Raw genomic sequence first — 21,424 nt, forward strand, 5'->3', positions numbered from 1 at the left:
AAAAAGAACTAAAAGTGAATGCATGAGGTCAAAGAGTTGGCTTCAAGATGGTAACACAGCAAAATCCTGAACTCAGCTCCTCTCACAGACACAACAAATCTACAACTATAGATGAAATAATTCTGTCTAAAAGGGACCTGGAAATTTACTTTGGAGAGCCTCCACAACAAAGGATAAAAGGTCATCACTGAGACAGGAAGAGGCAGAGACATGAACTCACCAGGAAACAATCATTCCAGCCTCAGTGCATCACAGCTAGAAGAGATTACAAAGGTACAGGACTTTTCCTGGAGAAGCAAGGCATTCGATCTCCACATCAGACACCCCCAACCCTGCACAGGATAGACAAGCCCAGGTTTTGAAAATTGATAAGGATTATGTTCAGGAGAGCTATTCTGAACATAGGACAGTGGGGACTGGAAAAACCGTGTGAATGGGCTCATGTGCACCATCACGTGACCTAGAAACCAACTCAGTAATCCCAATCTGAAAACCACACACACTCTAGATAACAGTGATCCACTTACTAATTTTACAGTGTCTGTTTGAGAGGCAGGAGACGGCAGAGACTCGCCAGAGAAACTGAGACACTGGGGGGGAGCCATTTTTGTGATCTCAGTCTACCTTACTAATACTGGCACTGAATGGGTGTTATTTTAGAATTCTCCCTCTAACTTGCTAGCACCAGGTGGGTATGCCCCACTGACAGCTCTGCCCACAAATGCACAGAAGCAGTTGCTGATGAACCCCAACATAGGGCCAGGGGACAGACGCACCTACCTGACATGGAGGAATAGAGTATCTATAGTAAATGTTAACAGACATAAAGGGAAAAAATAGGCAGTAATACAATAATAGTTGAGAACTTGAACATCTCACTTACATTAATGCATAGATGATCCAGACAAAAAAATCAGTAAGAAAACATTAGCCTTAAATGACATATCAGAACAGATGGACTTAGTAGATATATACAGAATCTTCCATCCAAAAGCGGCAGAAAACACATTCTACTCAAGTGCAAATGGAACAGTCTCCAGGATATATCACACTTTAGGCCACAGAACAAGTCTCAATATATTCAACAAAGCTGAAATAATAACAAGCATCTTATTTAACCACAATGATATGAAACTAGAAATTAATTACAAAAAGAAAACTGGAAAAAACACCAAAGAATGGAGATAAAACAACGTGCTGTTGAAAAACCAGTGGGTCTTTGAACAATAAATTTAAAAAATACCTAAAGACAAATGAAAACAAAAATATGATAAGGCAAAATCTATAGGATGCAGCAAAAGTGGTTTCTAAGAGGGAAGTACATAGCAATGCAGGCCTACCCTAAAAAATGAGACAAATATCAAATAAAAAAATCTTCACTTTACAGGTAAAGGACCTAGGCAAAAAAGAAGAGGTAATGCCCCAAACAGTAGAGGGACAAAGATAATAAAGATCAAAGTAAAAAGAAATGAAATAGAGACTAAAAAGATAATTTATTTTTTTATAAATATAATTTATTGTCAAGTTAGCTAACATACAGTGTATACTGCGTGCTCTTGGCTTTGGGAGTAAATTCTCATGATTCATCACTTACATACAACACCCAGTGCCCATCCCAACAAGTGCCCTCCTCAGTGCCCATCACCCATTTTCCCCTCCCTCTATCAACCATCAGTCTGTTCTCTGTATTTAAGAATCTCATGGTTTGCCTCTCTCTCTTTTTGAAACTATTAAAAGATCATTTAAAAGGTCAGTGAAACTAAGTTGGTTCATTGACAAACACATAGCCAAACTAACCAAAATACATAAATAAATAAATAAAATAGAGGACTCAAATAAAATTTGAAATGAAAGAGGCAAAGTCATAACTGAAATAAAGCACAGAAATAAAAGTATCAGGAGACTACTACAATTATATGCCTTCAAATTGGACAACCTATAAGAAATGGATAAATTCCAAGAACATTCCAAGACTGATTCAGGAATAGAAAATCTGAATGGACCAATTACTAGTAAGGATATTGAAATATTAATCAAATACCTCCCAACCAACAAAAGACCAGGACTAGATGTCTTCACTGGTGATTTCAACCATATATTAAAAAAAGAATTAACACCTATCCTTCTCAAGCTCATTAGAAAAATTTACAAAAATAAAAAACTTTAAAAAATGAAATCACTATGATGTGAAACTAAAGCTGTAACAATGTAATACTGTATGTCAAATACACAAACCTATATATGTACACACACACACAATAGCTCCCACTTTAATTAAAATACAAAAGCTGGCTTTAATTAACAACATAGAACTTTCCAATGTTATGTTGAAATACCACTTAACTTTTTAGTGGACTGAATCCTGTTATTTTAGAAGTAGCCCATCAAATTCTTTGTTATGAATTCTTCTACATTTTATACCCCCCCTCCCCAAATTCACTTGTTGAAGTTCTAAAGTCCAAGTGACCACAGTTGTAGACAAGGCCTTTTCAAGGTGACCATAAAGGTTAAATGAGGTCTTATGGGCAGGGTCTTAGTCCAGCAAGACTGGTGTCTTTAAAAGAAGAGGAAGAGATACCAAAGAGCGTCCCCCCTCCTTCTCTCCACGCAGGCACAGGGGCAAGGCTACATGAGGTCACAGTGAAAAGGTAGCCATCTGCACACCACAAATAAAGTCTCCACCAGAATATGAATTTGCCTACGCATGGACGCTGGACTTCTAGCTTCTGAAACTATGAGAAATAAATTTCTGATGTTTAAGCCACCCAATCTCTGGTATTTTGTAATGGTGGCCTGAGTTGACTACTATACACTGTTACTTATTAATTCTAACTTTAGAGAATGAATAAAGGTGACATATTTCATATCAAGGGGTATTGCACTAAAAACATGACTGGGCAAAACAAATCTTTTGGGGTCACTCATGTTTCTGAAAAAGTCTCTCTCCATGGGTGCATGTGTACAGGTGTGTGTCCATGAAACTGCTTTTACAATCATTACAGAGGATTGAGAAATATCAAGTAAAAGGCATGATTTTTGTCTTTATCTGCTGGTGGTCTGGACTCCATCTGCCTTGGCTGACATCAACAAACACTATTACAACACCAAATTGTATTGGAGAATGGTCTGGTTCTTAGAAATATATGGAGAATGGTCCAGTTCTTAGGAAATGTATGTAACTTGCCATCTACTTATAAATAGTTCAGAAAAAATGGCAAGACAGGCAGATAGATTTTTAACTAGTAGTTCCAATAGGATAGGACATAATAGGTGGTAAATCTTTTAAGAGATAAAAAGATGTTCATTCTACTTTCCTTCCAGCCTTTCTTTAGGTTTTATAGGCTTCCAAATAAGAAAGTGGGGGGTGTAGATGGAGGCAAGCTAACATTACAAGAAATAACTAGAAGGCATTATACAGTTATAGACCCCAGGTGCTTGTGTGTAAACAGCTCATCCAGGGGCACCTGGGTGGATCAGTCGGTTGAGCGTCTGACTTCGGCTCAGGTCGTGATCTCACAGTTCGTGGGTTCAGCCCTGGGTTGGGCTCTGCGAGGACAGCTCAGGACCTAGAGCCTGTTTCAGATTCTGTGTCTCCCTCTGTCTCTGACCCTCCCCAACTCATGATGTGTTTCTCTCTGTCTCAAAAATAAACATTTAAAAAATAATAAAAATAAATTTAAAAAAAGGCCACTGACCCAACTGATAGTCATTGTACCGGAGAGCTGAGACTGTCGGCCATCTTTGTTTTCAGTTTTTCTAACCTGGCACATGAATCCATTTACTTACCCACAACTATTCATCCAGCACCTCCTGAAACCCTGAGCTCTCCCATCAAAAACCAGTTGATGCCAAACTTGGGCATTTCCAATGAAGTGACTCTTGACTCCTAACCTGGACACTCCAGTTCCTATTTCTCTGACTCCTGATTTTACTACTGCGTAATACTTTCAAACGTTTCAAAATCAGCAGGATCACCAGGGGACAGGAAATCAAATGAAGTGCCTCCCCATGCCCAGTGGATCATACTGAGCACCTTTCTTCTGAAAGGGGAACCTAACTGCAGAGACAGAGAAGAGATTGCAAAAGCCTCTCCATTTAGAGGCAACTGATGAAGCAGAGAGCCCACATTACACTTCACCCATGCCTCCCCTGTGAGCCCCAGTCTGCCTCCCCCTTTCCCAGCACACAAAAAAAGGAGGGGGACAATTAAATGTAAGGTTTATTTAAAAAAAAGCACAAGTGAAATTGCTGTGTTCAAATAACATGTTTAAAAAGCGATATGTACAAAATAAAAGCAAATGAGAATTAAAGGTAAAATAAACAAAAAGACTTGTTTTAGTCTCTGCAAGTCCCCTTCAATATCTGCATTTGTGATTTCAATAACATTTCATACACAGCTGGATAGATTTATTTGTTCTACTAAATTTGTATGCAGAATCATCTCAGTAGACAAAAATAAATGTAAGCACATATAATGTAGAAATTGGTGATAAGCTTCTATTTGTACATTTAAAATACAAAAAGTATATATGTATTTTTAACATTTCCCCTTAGGAAATTTTGTTCTATTTTACTTTCTAACTGAAACAGACTCTAGCAAGAAACTGCATAATGTTTTTCATCACACCCTAAACAATATTTTAGGTGTTATTTAAACTCTCTCTTACAAATATTATTTTTGTTGACATATTACACATGTCATTAAGTACCTAAGCCCAGAATTCAAACAGAAAATTACCCTGACATGGCACTATTGATGTGTCCTTAACAGCACTTAGCAGAACCAATTTTCAATAGATGTTCTAATTTCTAAATTCCAGTGAAAGATGGTAGAAGAACCATCTTTGTTCATCTCTCTTTCCTAAGACCCCACTAAAACTACAATAAAGGAAGACAGAAGATCTAAACTCACAAAAGCAAAGACAGCAAAGTGGAGGTACTAGCAGCTGAGAGACCTTGAAGAGTCTCTGGGAAGATGTAAAGCAGGTGGAAGAGGAGTTAAGTGACAGAGACAGGCAGAAGTGGATACTGAGGAAATGAGATTGATTCAATTCCAAGGGCTTCAATGAGTCCTTCAAGGCATAGGTCTGAAACCATCAATATACTCAAAATTAAAATCCATTAGTCACTAAATCCTATTCCTATTCAGAGATTCCATCATCCTCTTTAAGCATAGTTGACCTTTGAACAACGCAGGGTGGACAACACAGGTCCACCCATACCTGGATTTTTTTCAATAAATAACAGTATGGTACTATAAATGTATTTTTCCTTATGGTCTTAATAAGATTTACTTTCCTCTTGCTTCCTTTCTTGTAAGAAATCAGTATGTAATACATAGAACATACAATATAAGGGTTTTTAAAAAAAAACAAACACATTATTTATTTATTTTGAGAGCAAAAGCATGAGCAGGGGAGGGGCAGAGAGAAAGGGAGAGACAGAATCCCAAGCAGGCTCTGTGCTGTTAGCATGGAGCCCGACAGAGAGCTCAATCCCAGGAACTGTGAGATCATGACCTAAGGCAAAATAGTCAGACATGTAATTGACTAAACCACCCAGGTGCCCCCAAAATGTGTTAATTAAATATTTATGTTATCAGTAAGGCTTCTAGTCAACAGTAGGCTATTAGTAGTTAAGGTTTTGTGGGAGTTAAAAGTTATACATGGCATAGGGGTTGGTGCTGCTAACTTTTGCACTGTTTAAGAGTGAAGTATAAAACATTTGGAGAAATTTTCTAATGTGAAAAAGACTAAAATAAAGTGAAAAAATAAAACTAGACGGTAGAAAATTAATGCAAGGAAAAGACAAGGACCTAAGAGTACTAACAGTGGTTGTAGGACTCAAAAAAGGAAGAAAAAAAAAGAGGAGATGATGTACTTTTACTGTGTGTCATTATACATGTATGTCTATATACATATATGCGTATATACATATGCCATTATATATATCCCCTTATTAGTTTTATATCTAATTATATATTAATTCTCATAGTTATGGAATACACACACTCATTAAATCTTTGACAATAGGTAAAATAAGGGAATAAGTTTCACAAAGTCATCCATCAAGTATACAAAAAACAAAATAAAACAAAACCACATTTCACATCTCCATAATAGGTTACTGAAAACCATATAAGAACATCAGCAATAAGAAAACACTCTGAAGAATTTTTAATAGCAAAATCAAACATTTTCCCCAAGAAAATCTCTCAGAAATTCAAAAAATATAGAGATGTAAAGAATGAAACCAAACAAGAAATACTCAGGGAAATTATCCAGATGGCCTTAATCCTATTCTAGAGAGAGAGAACAGCAATAGCAAAAAGCATGGTGAGACTATCACCAAAGAAAAAATACATGTCCAAGATCAGAAGAATGAATAACTTCAATCCAGTTCCCAGAAATACAGAATGAAGAGCAGACCAACACCCTGACATACATTATCATTAAACAAACTTTTTAGAGTAACAACAAAAACATACCCCCCAAAATGGTAAAAACTTGGGAGAAGCCAACGTAGGAAATATTAACATACAGAAAAGTAAACACAACAATTTTATCAGGCTTCTCAAAACCAACACTGTATGCTAAAACTCAATGGAGTCATGCTTTCCAAATTCTCAAGGAAAATTTCTATATCCAACCAAACTATCAATAAAGTATGAAACAATGAATTTTTCAGGCATTGCTTAAAACTTTTATTTTCATGAACCCAATTACTTAAGACCTTACTGGAGGATATGCTGTAGCGAAATAAAACAAAACAGCCAAGTGAGAAAGGGAGAGACATAGGAAAACAAGAAAATCAATCTAAAAGATTAGTGAAACAAAGCCACAGGGTGTTACAGCTAGCCAGAATGGAGATGTCTGGAACAAAAGAGAATCCGATATGATGCCTAAGCTAAAAAACATTTATAAATGCAAATAAACAAAACAGGAACAGTAAAATTGTCCAAGAAAAGCAACTTAATCTTTACCTATCCTTACAGAAAGTTAATAATAAGATCTAAAACTGATGAATCAAGAAGTCACAGTATATGCATATGTTTAGAAATATGGTACAAATAGGAAATCTAAGATATAAAAAAAATAGTTGCATCTGGGGAGTAGAAATGGAAATACAGAGGGAGGAGGCAGTTGATTTTCAATAATATACCAGTATTAATTTGGTAAATGTAATCGTAATCAGACAGATGATTTGAAAGCCATCATACCTTACTCTCCTAGTTGAAACCTTACAGGCACACATATACATGTGTGTATATGTGTATATATACGTGTATGTATACACATACTCATATACACATACGTATATTCATATACACATACTCAGATGTATGCACACAAAGTGACTCCTCTGCAGCTGGTAACTATGTCTAAGTATCTGTACATTTGCTATTTTAAGTACATCTTTTTCTATGACACTAAGGTTCAAGTAAAAAGAAAATCTATCTTTATGTGCTACATTTTCCAGATATAGTTAAGTAGTCACAACATATGCATAGTAATTCCTTACAAGACTATTGGCTAAAAACTCTTCTTAAAACCTCCAAGACAAAATGGAAATCTCAATGAACGATGAGCGCATGATAGTTAATTTTCTTCCTGAGCTTCTTCTCTTAGACTATAAGCTTCATGAAGGCAGAGAATACAACTTTTGTTCATGATTAGATCCCCATTCTAAACATTCCATAAATTCTTTTTGAATTAAGGAATTAAGCCTGTTAGTTCTCTCTTTCATATACAGCCCTGACTAATATTAGGAGACAACAGCTACATCTAAAGGTACATCAATGACCTATGAACTTGAGCCAGTAAAACCTTAATACCATGAAAAACCACGGACAATTTCCCTGCACGAGACTGTATGTTCATCTTCTAGGGTAGTCAGGAACTCAGACTCATGGGAAAAAAAAAAAAAAGGAAAAAGAGGGAGGAGGAGGAGGAGGAGAAAGAGCAGAAGAAGAACAAATTCAAATATAACCCCATTCATATGCCAAACCTTATTTTTCCTGGATTTTTTTTATGTTAGTTCATTTTTATTTTTTTGTTTTGTTTGCTTTTAATCAAACTCGTGAGACAAACACATTCAAAAATGCCTCCCTCCTAAAAACATGACAGCTTTAAGAATGATGCCCAAATAGTGGTAAAAATAGGGTTTCTTGTGTGGATTATGCAATTTAAATATTGTAAGGACAGTAAAGTTTTTGACTACCCAGGACAGGTTGATGATAACATGTTTTGAAGTGCCAGGGAAAAAAATCTAGTAAAACATACCACTGCTGATAACAGTGATCATCTGTGAAAAATGACACTGAGAAAGACAATTTTTGGAATAAACAAGAATTGATTTTATAATTAAGGAAAAGCACTATAAAAATGTGAGTAAATAAAGGAGAAGCTCTCTTAACCAATGTTCTGAAACAGCAGTTTTCAAAGTAGGATATGTCAACTTCTAGAATATACAGAAAGATTTTGAAGAGGTACGCTCACAATTAAGATAATCAGTGCTCAGCTTATTCTCCACACATTGTTATTTTGCCTAAACATATAGGATGTGCTATGATGGAAGCACACATATGCCTGTTCTCCAGTCCAGGCTCGCTTTCTCTCATTTTATGAAGAGTGACTTTCGTGCACCCCACATTTCACTAGGGTGCTAGGAATAAATATTCCTGGGTTAACACTCAACCAAAGGAAGAGTTTGAAATTTGGGGTCACTAAAGGCATCCTCCTCAATTTTCATCTCATTAAGAGATGAAATCCCAATACAATTTTACTAATGAGGAAGAATTTTTAGATGTCAACTTAAAGGCTTCACAAGCATCTCAGCATCACACTCTACTTTCCCAAAGAATCTCAAATTCACAATTGACAAATAGGCAAGCTTTATGGAAACAAGACCATATGGAATTCAGAACATTAAATCCATTCTCAAAGAAATAACCTTCATATTACATCAAATGATTGGTAAATGAGTGCACATTTATAGATACTACATTCAAATAAAATATTTAAGGCAAGTTTTATCCTTTAAAAAAAAGTAATTCCTTCTCTAACTGACTTTTTCAGTCAACCAGACAACTACTGCTCTCCAACACCTAGATAAGAGAGCATCTACTAAAATTAAAGGTCACAGGGGGGCGCTTGGGTGGCTCATTCGGTTAAGCGTCCCACTTTTGGCCCAGGTCATGTTCTCACGGTTCGTGGGTTCAAGCCCCGCGTCGGGCTCTGTGCTGACAGCTAGCTCAGAGCCTGGAGCCTGCTGCGGATTCTGTGTCTCCCTCTCTCTCTGACCTTCTCCTGTGGTCTCTCTCTCTCTCTCTCAGAAATACATAAAACATTTAAAAAAATTAAAATAAAATTAAATAAAATTAAAGGTCACGGTTAATTTCAGTCATTTCTAAAAGTGCACATATTATCCCCTACAAGAGCAACCCTAACCCCAACTGCAGTGTACTGCAATACTACAATATAATTCTCATGCTACCTGGAATTATTGGAGTTTCACAGATGAAAGTACATCCTCCACAAGACTATTCCCATTTCAGATGTCAAGTCACCTGCACTTATACCACCTTGGCTACACTTTCAGGGGTTCCCACAACCCCATCAGCTTTGATAAGTCACTAGAACAGCTCATAGAACTCAAGGAAACACTACACTTACATTTTTGTTAAGGATACACATAGGGTAAGGTCTGGAAGGGTGCTGGACACAGAGCTCCCATGCCCTCTTCCCCTGGATTCAGTGCATGTCATTCTCCTATAATACTGATGCGTTGTTCACCAACCTTAAGGTCAATGGAACTTGTGTCCAAAGTTTTTACAGAAATACCATTACATAGTCATGAGATTAAATCATTGGCCATGTGACTGAACTCGGTCTCCAGCTCTCCTTCTCCACCCAGAAGTTAGAAGGTGGCAAATTCCTAACCTCTAATCACAGCTGGGTCTTTCTTGTGGCCATCTCCTACTTCCCGTTCTGAAGCTATCTAGGGACCCAGCCTGAGCGGCCACGTTAGCATAACAAAGACAGTCCTATCACTCAGGGAATTTCAAGGTTTTTTAAAGCTCTCTGCCAGGAAACAGTGACAAACACCAGAGATGTTCTTTATTGCATTACAACAGGTAAATTTAAATTGTGGGAAGATTTGGGGGCACCTGGGTGGCTCAGTAGGTTAAGCGCCAACTTCGGCTCAGGTCATGATCTCATGGTTCCTGAGTTTGAGCCCCACGTCAAGTTCTGTGCTGACAGCTCAGAGCCTGGAGACTGCTCCACATTCTGTCTCCCTCTCTCTCTGCACCTAACTCTGTCTCTCTCACTCTCACTCAGAAATAAATAAGGTTGGGTTGAGAGAATACCAAGAGTGGGGCAGCTTAAAGAGAGGTAAAAACAAGAATAATCTGGGATCCTACAATGATAAAAAGCAGAACTGTGGTCCCATTGGTGGGTGGGGAGAGAGGAGATGGGTATGAAACCAATTCCCTCCCAAACTGCCTTCCCTCTATAGATACCAGGGCAAGTTCAGCCTCCATGGAGGGAGGAGAAGAAAAAACACTGAAAAATCCCTGGCCTATGAGGCTCAGACATACAGGGTTACCTAAGATTGATACTGGCGGAGAAGGGCCATCAACATCCCTGCTTCCATCATAAGACTTGCACTGAAAAAAGAGCACTATCAGTCTACCACTGGGGAAAGGAAAAAGCACAGAGAAAGACCACCCTTACAAGGTCCAACACTAAGCACGAGTCCACTACTGAAGGGATGGGAAAGCAGTGTGGGACTGAGGGTAATGAGAACAAGAACAACATCAAAACAAATCCAGCTTAACTACAGACTAGACTGACTCAACTCATGGCCTCATGGAAAAAGAGATGGGCCTATTTCTGATCATAAATAATATTTATCTCAATTTCCTCTTCTATATACACTGTCTTGCATTAAGTAACAAATTATGAGACACAGAAAAGAAATCAAGAAAAAAATGACCTAGAAAACGACGGAGCAAGTTTTAAAGTATTGAAAGAAAAACCCAGAAATTTATGTTCAAAAATGAAGGCAAAATGGAATAGGAAAATTAAAGTAGAGTTCCTAAAATTATTCAAAATGGCAGAATGGGAGAATGAAGGGACAGAAAAAGAGACAGAAAAAGAGACAAAGAAGGGACAGCAAGCAAAATAAGTACATAAATAAACCAGGAGTCTCAAATCCAAACATATAAATAATTATAGTAAATAGTAATGAACTATAGAATTCAGTTGAAAGGCAGAGATTGTCAGAATGGACAAAATAAAAACCTACCCCAAATATATGCTATCTATAAGAAATACACTTTAAAAAATTTTTTTTAATTTAAATTTTTATTTTTTTCAGGATATAAACTTGTGAAACAAAAAGGTGACAAGTAAATGAATCGAAAAAGGAGAGACTGTGCAAAAGTAAGCATGAAAAGACTGAAATGGCTGTATTAGGAATAGACAGAATATATTTCAAGATAAAATGAACTAAAATGGATAAAGATGAACATTTCATTTGAATAAAAATGTCAGTTTAACAGAAGGATATAGACATCATTATATTATAAACAACAGAGCTTAAATATACATTAAGCAAAATGATGGACTTAAACAGCAAAATAGAAGGAGGGTGCAGGGTGTTGGCCAGGAAGACCTCCTCTCATGAACACAACATATTTACAGTTTATTTACACCATGCATCCTAATTTCTGGGGTCCAGCACCAGAAAGTTAAGTCCCCAAAATACTTGGCTTTGAAAATTAATGGGGGATAGGACAAGGAGGATCATAGAACTACGGGTAATGGAGATCTCAGTCTTAAAAGGCTCATGTACAAACCCACTCACCCTGATATCCAGGGCAACAAAAAAGTTCGAAAGCACCTAGACCATGGAGAACACCACTTACTAATTTTAAAGCAGCTATTAGAGAAGCAGAATCCTACAGAGACTCCATCTAGGAAGGAAGTGTGGGTAGACACTATTTTTGCAAAATCATCCTAACTTGTTGGTGACAGAGCTGATGGGTGCCATTTTGGGTGCCCTCCCTCTAAACTGTTAGTACCATAGGATGTCCTTCCGTACTCACACCCTGCCCACCACATACAGGGGAGAGTTGCAAAAACGGTGGGCAAAACCACCCCAGCTCTGCCCAACTCCTGCAAATACTGAGCCATAGTTTTATCAGGCAGACAGCCTGACCCTGCCCACCTAGTTCAGAACTGGGAAGGGCAAGCCCCCTGAGCCACACTCTCCCCACTCAGCAGCATCCAAGCAAAACCAGGCAGGCAAGTGTCCCAGTCCCGACCTACCTAAGCAACAGATGGGACACAGGTGGACAGAGGAGTGCCCCAAGCCCCACGCATCCAGCTCTGAGACTGAGCCACAAAGGGCCCGAGCCATGACATCCCAGTACTGCAGCTAACCAACAACTAGGCCCAGCAAGTGCCCTGAGCAGAGCCCATCCTACAGAGAGATCAGCTCCAAAGCAGGAAGGGTGAGCACCTTGGACCAATCCTTCCTGTGTGGTAGCCAATCCTTAACAGTCCAAGTAGGTGCCTGGAGCCCCATCAACCCCACCAGAAACCAAGCAGCAGGGCAAGTGCCCCAACGAATGACCTCCCCAAGCAACAGAAGAACCACAACCAGGCAAGAGGAGCCCCCCAATGCTGCCAACCCCCACACAGACACTGAGCCACAACCAGGATGGACAAGCAATTCTGACACAACTCATACCACTCAGTAACCAAGCAGCAACTATTTACAAATTAACACCCAAGGCCCTGCCCTCCCCTTACAGAAGCCAAGGCCTAATCACAACACAGCTCACAGGAAAGACACCACAGAGTGCCTGGGTCTGATGGAGAAGAGAGACTGTACTTCTGGGCCACAAGAAATAGTTCCTACAGAAGATGAATTATGCAAGACTGAGGGAAGTAGCTGCTTAGCTTAATATATATAGGTGAACACAGACAGAAAAATGAGGAGACAGAGTAATTTCCTCCAAACCAAAGAAGAAGGCATATGCACAGAAAAAAAAAAAAGTACTTAAGTTCATTTAAAATAACTAGGAGAAAATACATAAAATAGTAAAATATATCATCAAAAATATAAAACTCAAGTTTTGTGCTGTATCCAAATTTAAGTTATTATTAATTCAAAAGAGACTGTTATATACATAAGCTATTTTACGTAAACTTAAGGGTAGCTAGAGCACCTGGGTGGCTCAGTCGGTTGACCATCTGACAGGCTCAAGTCATATAGTCACGGTTTATGAGTTCAAACCCAACATTAGCCTCTCGGCTGTCAGCACAGAACCCTCTTCGGATCATCTGTCCCCCCCGCCTCTCTGCACCTCCCCCACTCAAGCTCATTCTGTCTCTCAAAAATGAATGCACATTAAAAAAAAAAAAAAGAGTAACCACAAAGAAAAAAATTTACAGTAAAAGCACAAAAGGAGCAAAGAATCTAAACAAAACACTAAAGAAAACATTCGAAGAACAAGAAACAAAGAAAGGAACAAAGAACTAAAACAATACCCAGAAATCAATGAACAAAATGGCAGTAAGTACATACCTATCAATTATTACTTTAAATGTAAATAGACTAAATGCTCTAATCGAAAAACATGGGGTGGTAGAATAGTTTAAAAAAAAAGGTTCTTCTATGTGCTGCCTACAAGAGACTAATTTCAAACCTAAAGACACAGATAGAAGTTGAAAGGTTAGAAAAAGACGTATCATGAAAATAGAATTGAAAAAATTGGGGAATAATACTTGTATGAGAAAAAATAGACTTTAAAAGAAACTATTGCAAAAAAACAAAGAAGGGCATTACAAAATGACAGGGGCTCAATTTAACAAGAGAGTATATAACATTTGTCAGTATTTATATATCCAACATAGGAGCACCTCAATATATAAACCAAATTCTAAGAAAAGTAAAGGGAGAAACAGATGGTAATACAGTAATAGTATGGGACTTTAATATACCACTTCCATCAATGAATAAATCAAACAGAAAATCAATATGGAAACATTAACTTTAAATACCACATTAGATCAGCTGAACTTAATAGGTATATACAGAACATTCCATCCAAAAAAAGGCCGAATACACATTATTCACATTCTTCAGGATAGATCATACATTTGGCCATAAAACAAGTCTCAATAAATTCAAAAAGACTGAAATATTTCAAAGCATTTTTTCTTCTCACATGGGGATTAAACTACAAATCAACTGTGGGAAGAAATCTGGAAAAAATAAAATAAAAATGCGGAGACAGAACAACATACTATTAAACAACCAGTGACTCAATGAAGACCTCAAAGAGGAAATCAAAAACAATATCTCGAGACAAATGAAAATTGAAAGGCAAAGTTCCAAAATCTTTGAGACAGAGCAAAAGACGTTCTATGAGAAAAGTTTATAGCAATACAGGCCTACCTTAAGAAACAAGAAAAATCTCAGATAAACAATCTAACTTTACATTTGAAGAAAGCAGAAAAAGAAAGACAAAAATGTTCCAAGCTAGGATATAAGAGTTCAGCGTAGAAATAAATGAAAAAGAGACTAAAAATAGACAAGGATCAGTAACACTAAGAGCAGGTACTCTGAAACGGTAAAGAAAATTTACAAACCTTTAGCCTAGCTTATCAAGAAAAAGAGAGAGGGAGCCCAAATAAAATCAGAAATGAAAGAGGAGAAATTATAACCAATGCAATAGAAATACAAAGGGTCAGAAGAGAATACTGTGAATAATTAGTATATACACGAACAATTACTGTGCAACAAATTGGACAGCCTAGAAGAAATGTGTATGTTCCTTAAAACACACAATGGTATAAGACTGAGTCAGAAAGAGAAAATCATAACAGATTAATTACTAGTAATGAAATTAAATCAGTAATCAAAAAAAAAAACTCCCAACAAACAAAAGTCCAGTGTGAGGTGACTTCACAGGTAAATTCTACAAAATATTTAAAAACGTAATGCTTATTGTCAAGTTATTTCCAAAAATTGAAGAAAAAGGAGTAATTCCAAACTCACTGTACAAGATTAGCATTAATCTTGTAAAATTAACCCTGATAACAAAATCAAAGTTGGTTTAGAGAGAACATACCTCAACCTATGAAGGGACACATACGACAAACCCACAGCTAACATCACACTTGAGGGTGAAGAGCTGAATGCTTTTCCTCTAAGATCAGGAACAAAGCAAGGATGCCCACTCTTGCCACTTACAGTCAGCACAGTATTGGAAGTGCTAGCAACATAAATAAGAGGAAAACAGAGGCAATCAAACTGGTAAAGAAGAAATAAAATTGTTACTATTTGCAGATGGCATGATGCTATATACAGAAAACCATAAAGACTCCACCAAAAAAAAAAAGAAGAAGAAAAAAACTATTAGCGCTAATAAATGAATTCAGTCAAGCTGCAAGATACAAAATTCATACATGGAAATCTGTGATGTTTTTATACACAAATAGTGTAGCAGACAAAGAAATTGAGAAAACAATCCCATTTACAATTGCAACAAAAAGAATAAAAATCCTAGAAATATATTTTACAGAGGCAAAAGACCTATACTCTAAAAACTATTTCACACTGAAAGAAATGAAAGATAACACAAATAGATAGAAAAATACACTTTGTTCATGGATTGGAAAAATTAATATTGTTAAATGTTCATGTTACTCAAACCAATTCCTACAGATTCATTGTAATCCCTATGAAAATACCAAAAGCATTTTCACAGAAGTGGAACAAATAATCCTAAAATATGTATGGAACCACAAAGACCCCAAAGAGCCAAAGCAATCCTGAGAAAGAACAAAGCTGGAGGTATTATGCTCCCTAATTTCAAACTATACTACAAAGCTATAGTAAATAACAACAAACAACAGTATGATACTGGCACAAAAACAGATACAAAGATCAATGGAATTGAATAGAGACTCTGAAATAAACCCATATTTATGTGGTCAATTGATCTATGAAAAAGGAGGCAAGAAGAATCAATGTAAAATAAGACAATTTCTTCAACAAATGGTGTAGGGAAAACTGGACGGCCACATACAAAAGAATTAAACTAGACCATTTTCTTACACTGTACACAAAAATAAACTCAAAATGGATAAAAGACTTAAATGTAAAACCTAAAACCATAAAATTCTTCAAAGAATACACAGGCACTCATCGTTCTGACATTAGTCTAAGTGGTAATTTTTGTAAGATTTCTTCTCTGGCAAAGGCACCAACAGAAAGAAATAGGACTGCATCAAACTACAAAGTTTTTGTACAGTGAAGGAAACCATTAACAAAACAGAAAGGTATTTTGGAAAAGTAGAAGATAGCTCCAAACATTATACCCACTAAATATCTAAAATACATCAAGAATACACAGAACTCACAAAAAACAACCCAACAAAAAATGGTAGACGATCTAAACAGCCATTTTCCCAAAGAAGACATACAGATGGTCAACAGGCACATGAAAAGACACTCAACATCAGTAATCATCAGGGAAATGTAAATCAAAACCATAACGAGACAACACCTTATATACCTCTCAGAATGGCTAGGATCAAAAAGACAAGAAATAACAAGTGTTGGCAAGAATGTGAAGAAAAGGGAGCACTTGTGCACTGTTGGTGGGAATGTAAACTGGTGCAGTCATTATGGAACTCAGCATGGAGACTCCTAAAAAATTGAAAAAATAGAGGGGCGCCTGGGTGGCTCAGTCAGTGAAGTGTCCAACTTCAGCTCAGGTCATGATCTGACAGTCCCTGAGTTCGAGCCCCGCATTGGGCTCTGTGCTGACAGCTCAGAGCCTGGAGCCTGCTTCGGATTCTGTGTCCCCCTCGCTTCTCTGCCCCCTGCCTCTCTTCCGCCTCTCTCTCTCTCAAAAAAAAAATTAAAAATTTTTAATTGAAAAATAGAACTACGATATGATCCAGCAATTCCACTTTTGAATATTTATCTAAAGAAAAGAAAAATGTCCATTTGAACAGATATATACGCCTAGGTTCACTGAAGGGGCATTATTTACAATAGCCAAGATAAGGACACCCAAGTGTACATCAAAAGATGAATGAATAAACGAATAAAGAAATTGTAGGGTTTATATACAACATATTATTACTCAGCCAGAAGAAAAGAACAAAATCTTGCTATTTGTAACACCAAGGAGGGACTTTTAAGGGTATTATGAGGAGTAAAATGAGTCAGAAAGAAAAAGAAAAATGCCCTATGATTTCACTTATATGTATAATCTGAAAAGCAAAACAAATAAAGGAACAAAACTCATGGATGCAGAGAAGAGAGTGGGGTGGTTGCCAGAGGGAAAGTGTTTGGTGGTGGATAACAAGGGAGGAAAGGGGTCAAGAGGTAAACTTTCAGTCTTAAAATGAATGGGTAATGAGGATGTAGTGCACATCACGGCGACTATGGTTACCAATGTTGTATTGCACATTACATAGCTTCATAAGGTGTTGGGGGAAATCAAACTTACTGTGATCACTGCAGTGTACACAAATACTGAATCATTCTGTTCTACACTTGAAACCAAATACCATGAGGGCAATTAGATCTCTAGACGGCAATTAGATCTCAAAGAAGAATATGTCACAACTTGGATTTAACGTGGATACTTAGATATGTATGAGACGTTAAAAGTACAAGCAAGAAAACAAAGTTAGATACATTCAACTTCATGCGAATTAATAACTTCCACTCAAAAGACATTGTTGAAGGAGTGCCTGTGTGGATCAGTCAGCTGAGCTTCCAATTTTTCACTTTGGCTAGGATGATGATCTCATAGTTCCTGGGTCTGAGATCCCCAATGTTAGCATAGAGCTGCTTAGGGTTTTCTCTCACACTCTCTCTTTGCCCCTATCCCACTGCATGTGCACGCTGGCTCTCACTCTAAGTGAATAAACTTTTCTAAAAAGACATCGTTTATAAAAAGAAGAAATTTAAATACAGTGTAGGAAAAGCAATTCATAAAACTTACCTGATAAAAGACTTGTATCCAGAATGTAAAGAACTCTAATAACTCAGTAAGATAACAAATTAATGGATATTTAGCTCCTCCAAAAACACTCAACAACATCAACATGTACTAGAGAAATGCAATTTAAAACTTTAATAAGTTGCCAGTAGGCCCTTATTAAAATAATTATAATCATAAAAATGACAAAACCAAATGCTGATGAGAATGCAGACAAATTAGAATTCTCATACACTGTTGGTGGAAATACAAAATTGTATAGGCACTTAGGTAAGCAAATTTGCAGTTTATTACAAAGTTAACCATGCAACTACCATACTACCCAGTAATCCAATTCTCAAGGGAAATGAAAACTTATTTCCCCATAAGGACTTGTATTTAATCACTGGTTATAACAGCTTTTTTCTTTGGTCAAAAACTGGAAACATCTGAGGTGCCTGGGTGGCTCAGTTACTTGAACCCCCAACTCTTGATTTCAGCTCAGGTCATGATCTTACAGTTGTGAGGTCAAGTCTACATCTGGCTCTGCACTGAGTATGGAGCCTGCCAGCTCTTCTCTCTCTCTCCCTCCCTCTCTCTGCCCCTTCCCTACTCACATGAGTACACATATATTCTCTCTCTCTCAAAGTAACTAAATAACATCTTTTTAAAAATAAAAATAGGGGTGCCTGGGCAGCTAAGTCAGTTAAGTGTCCGACTTTGGCTCAGGACATGATTTCACGGTTCATGGGTTTGAGCCCCACGTCAGGCTCTGTGCTGACAGCTAGCTCAGAGCCTGGAGCCTGTTTCAGATTCTGAATCTCCCTCTCTCTGACCCTCCCCTGCTCAAGCTGTCTGTCTGTCTGTCTCTCTCTCAGAAATAAATAAAACATTAAAAAATTTTTAAATAAAAATAAAAACCTAGAAACATCCCAGTGTCCATCAGTTGGTGAAGAGAGAAGCAAATTATGGTATATCGACACAAGTGAATTCTATATCACAGTAGAAATGAACAAATTACTGACATATACAACAACGTAGAGGATTCTCAAATGCATTATGATAACTGAAAGACACCAACATACTGTATCATTGTATTTATATATCCATCTAGGAAACAGAGAAATTATAAGAAATAAGATCAGTGGTTGCCAGGAGCTGGGTGTTAAGGAATAAGTGGAATGCAAATACACCCAAGGCAACTTTCAGGAATGATGAAAGTTTTCTGTAGTTTGATTGTAATGATATTTATTTATTAAAAATATATATTTATATTTTTATCAAAATTAATGAAATGTATGCACTTAAATGTGGTCATTTTTCTTACTGAAGTATAGTTGATAGGTAATATTATCTTAGTTGCAGGTGTCCAACACAGTCACTTGACAATTATGGGTATTACAAGTTACAATCTGTCAAAGTTCATCACAATATTATTGACTATATTTCCTATGCTATACATTACATCCCCCTGAGTTATTTATTTTATAACTGAAGTTTGTAGCACTTAATCCTCTAAGTCTATTTTCACCATCCCCACAACCTCCTCCCCTCTGGCAGTCACCACTTTCTTCTCTATATTTATGAGTCTGTTTCTGTTATTTTTAGTTGTTGTTGTTTGTATGTTTTGTTTCTTATATTCCACATTTGTTTTTATCTGACTTTTTTCACTTAGCATAATACCCTCTAGGTCCGTTCCTGTTATTCTCAATAGCACTATTTCATTTTTTCTTTAAGCCTGAGTAATATTCCATTGTGTATATATACCACACCTTCTTTATCCATTTATCCGTTGATGGACATTTGGGTTGCTTCCATACCTTGGCTACTTTACTGTTAACGATGCTGCAACAAACATAAGAGTACATGTATCTTTTTGATTTAGTGTTCTTGTTTTCTTTGGGGAAAGACCTAGAAGTAGAATTAATGGGTTGTATGGCATTTCAATTATTTCAGAAGTTGTCATACTGTGTTCTATACTGGCTGCAACAAAATGTATTCCTACCAACAGTGCATGAGGATTCCAAAAGGGAAGATTTTGCATATGTAAATTATGTCTTTAAAAACATTTTTATTTATTTTCCTTTTTAAATTTACATCCAAGTTAGTTAGCCTATACTGCAATCATTATTCAGGAGTAGAAAACTGATTCATCACCTACATATAATACCCAGTGCTCATCCCAACAAGTGTCTTCCTTAATGCCCTTTGCCTATTTAGTCATCCCCCCACCCACAAACTGTCTAGCAACCCTAGTTTGTTCTCTGTATTTAAGAATCTCTTATGCTTTGTACCCCTCTCTGCTTTTATGTTATTTTTGCTTCCCTTTCCTTATGTTCATCTGTTTGCATCTTAAAGTCCTCATATGAGTGATGTCATATGATAATACCCTCTAGTTCCATCCATGTTGTTACAAATGGCAAGATCTCATTCCTTTTCATCACTGAGTAATACTCACACATATATATAGTTCTCTAGGATTTGGATGGTCTTTCATCCATATCGAGTGTATTTTAGTGTATGGTGTAAGAAAGTGGTCCATGTTCATTTTCCTGCATGTTGCTGTCCAGTTTTCCCAGCACCACTTACTGAAGAGACTGTTTTTATTCCATTGGATATTCTTTGCTGCTTTCTCAAAGATTAGTTGGCCATACGTTTGTGGGTCCATTTGGGGTCTCCATTCTGTTCCATTGATCTGAGTGTTTGTTTTTGTGCCAGTACTATCCTATCTTGATGGTTACAGCTTTGTAATACATCTTGAAGTCTGGGATTGTGATGCCTTAGGCTTTGTTTTTCTTTTTCAAGACTGCTTTGACTATTCAGGGATTCTGTGGATAGGTCTGCTACAAACCTGATCTGTTTTCCCTTGTAGGTTAAGTACCTTTTCCCCTTGTTCCTTTCAGAATTCCTTCCTTGTCTATGTATTTTGTGCATTTGACTATGATACATTTGTTGATGGTCAGTTTTTGTTGAATCTAACTTGAGTTTGTGCTTCGTGGATTTTGATGCCTGTTTCCTTTCTCAGGTTGGAAAGTTTTCCACTATGATTTGCTCACATAAATCTTCTACCCCTTTTTTCTTTCTTCATCTTCTAGGACCCCTATGACTTGGCTGCTAGTCTTTTTTAGTCCTTGTCTTAGTTTTCCCTTTTCTGCTTCATTATTATCCAAAAATTTGTCATCTATATTGCTGATTTGCTACTCTGCTTCATCCATCCTTGCCACTGTGGCATTCATTTGACATTACATCTCAGTTATTACATTTTTATTTTGTCCTGACTAGATTTTACTTCTTTTATCTCCACAGTAAGGGATTCTATGCTTTTTCAACCCCAGCTAGTATTATTATCATGATTCTCATCCAAATTCTTTATCCAAAAATTCTGTTTCAGACTTCTTGCTTATA

The 21,424-nt window shown here is 37.0% G+C and overlaps 1 protein-coding gene and 1 long non-coding RNA gene across 2 annotated transcripts in view; one reads left to right on the plus strand and one right to left on the minus strand.

Annotated features, from left to right (window-relative positions):
• LOC144236937 (uncharacterized) overlaps positions 1-11,497 on the plus strand; it is a 101,799-nt gene extending 90,302 nt beyond the window's left edge. Inside the window, exon 6 of the long non-coding RNA XR_013336700.1 lies at positions 11,383-11,497. This is a non-coding gene — a long non-coding RNA (uncharacterized LOC144236937). The remainder of the gene's footprint in view (positions 1-11,382) is intronic.
• Positions 1-21,424, minus strand: part of TAFA4 (TAFA chemokine like family member 4) — a 168,591-nt gene that overhangs the window by 26,674 nt on the left and 120,493 nt on the right. The gene's annotated exons all lie outside the window — the stretch shown is intronic.

The sequence above is a fragment of the Crocuta crocuta genome, unplaced genomic scaffold (genome assembly GCF_008692635.1).
Source record: "Crocuta crocuta isolate KB4526 unplaced genomic scaffold, BGI_CrCroc_1.0 scaffold126, whole genome shotgun sequence".
NCBI classification, from domain to species: Eukaryota; Metazoa; Chordata; class Mammalia; order Carnivora; family Hyaenidae; genus Crocuta; species Crocuta crocuta.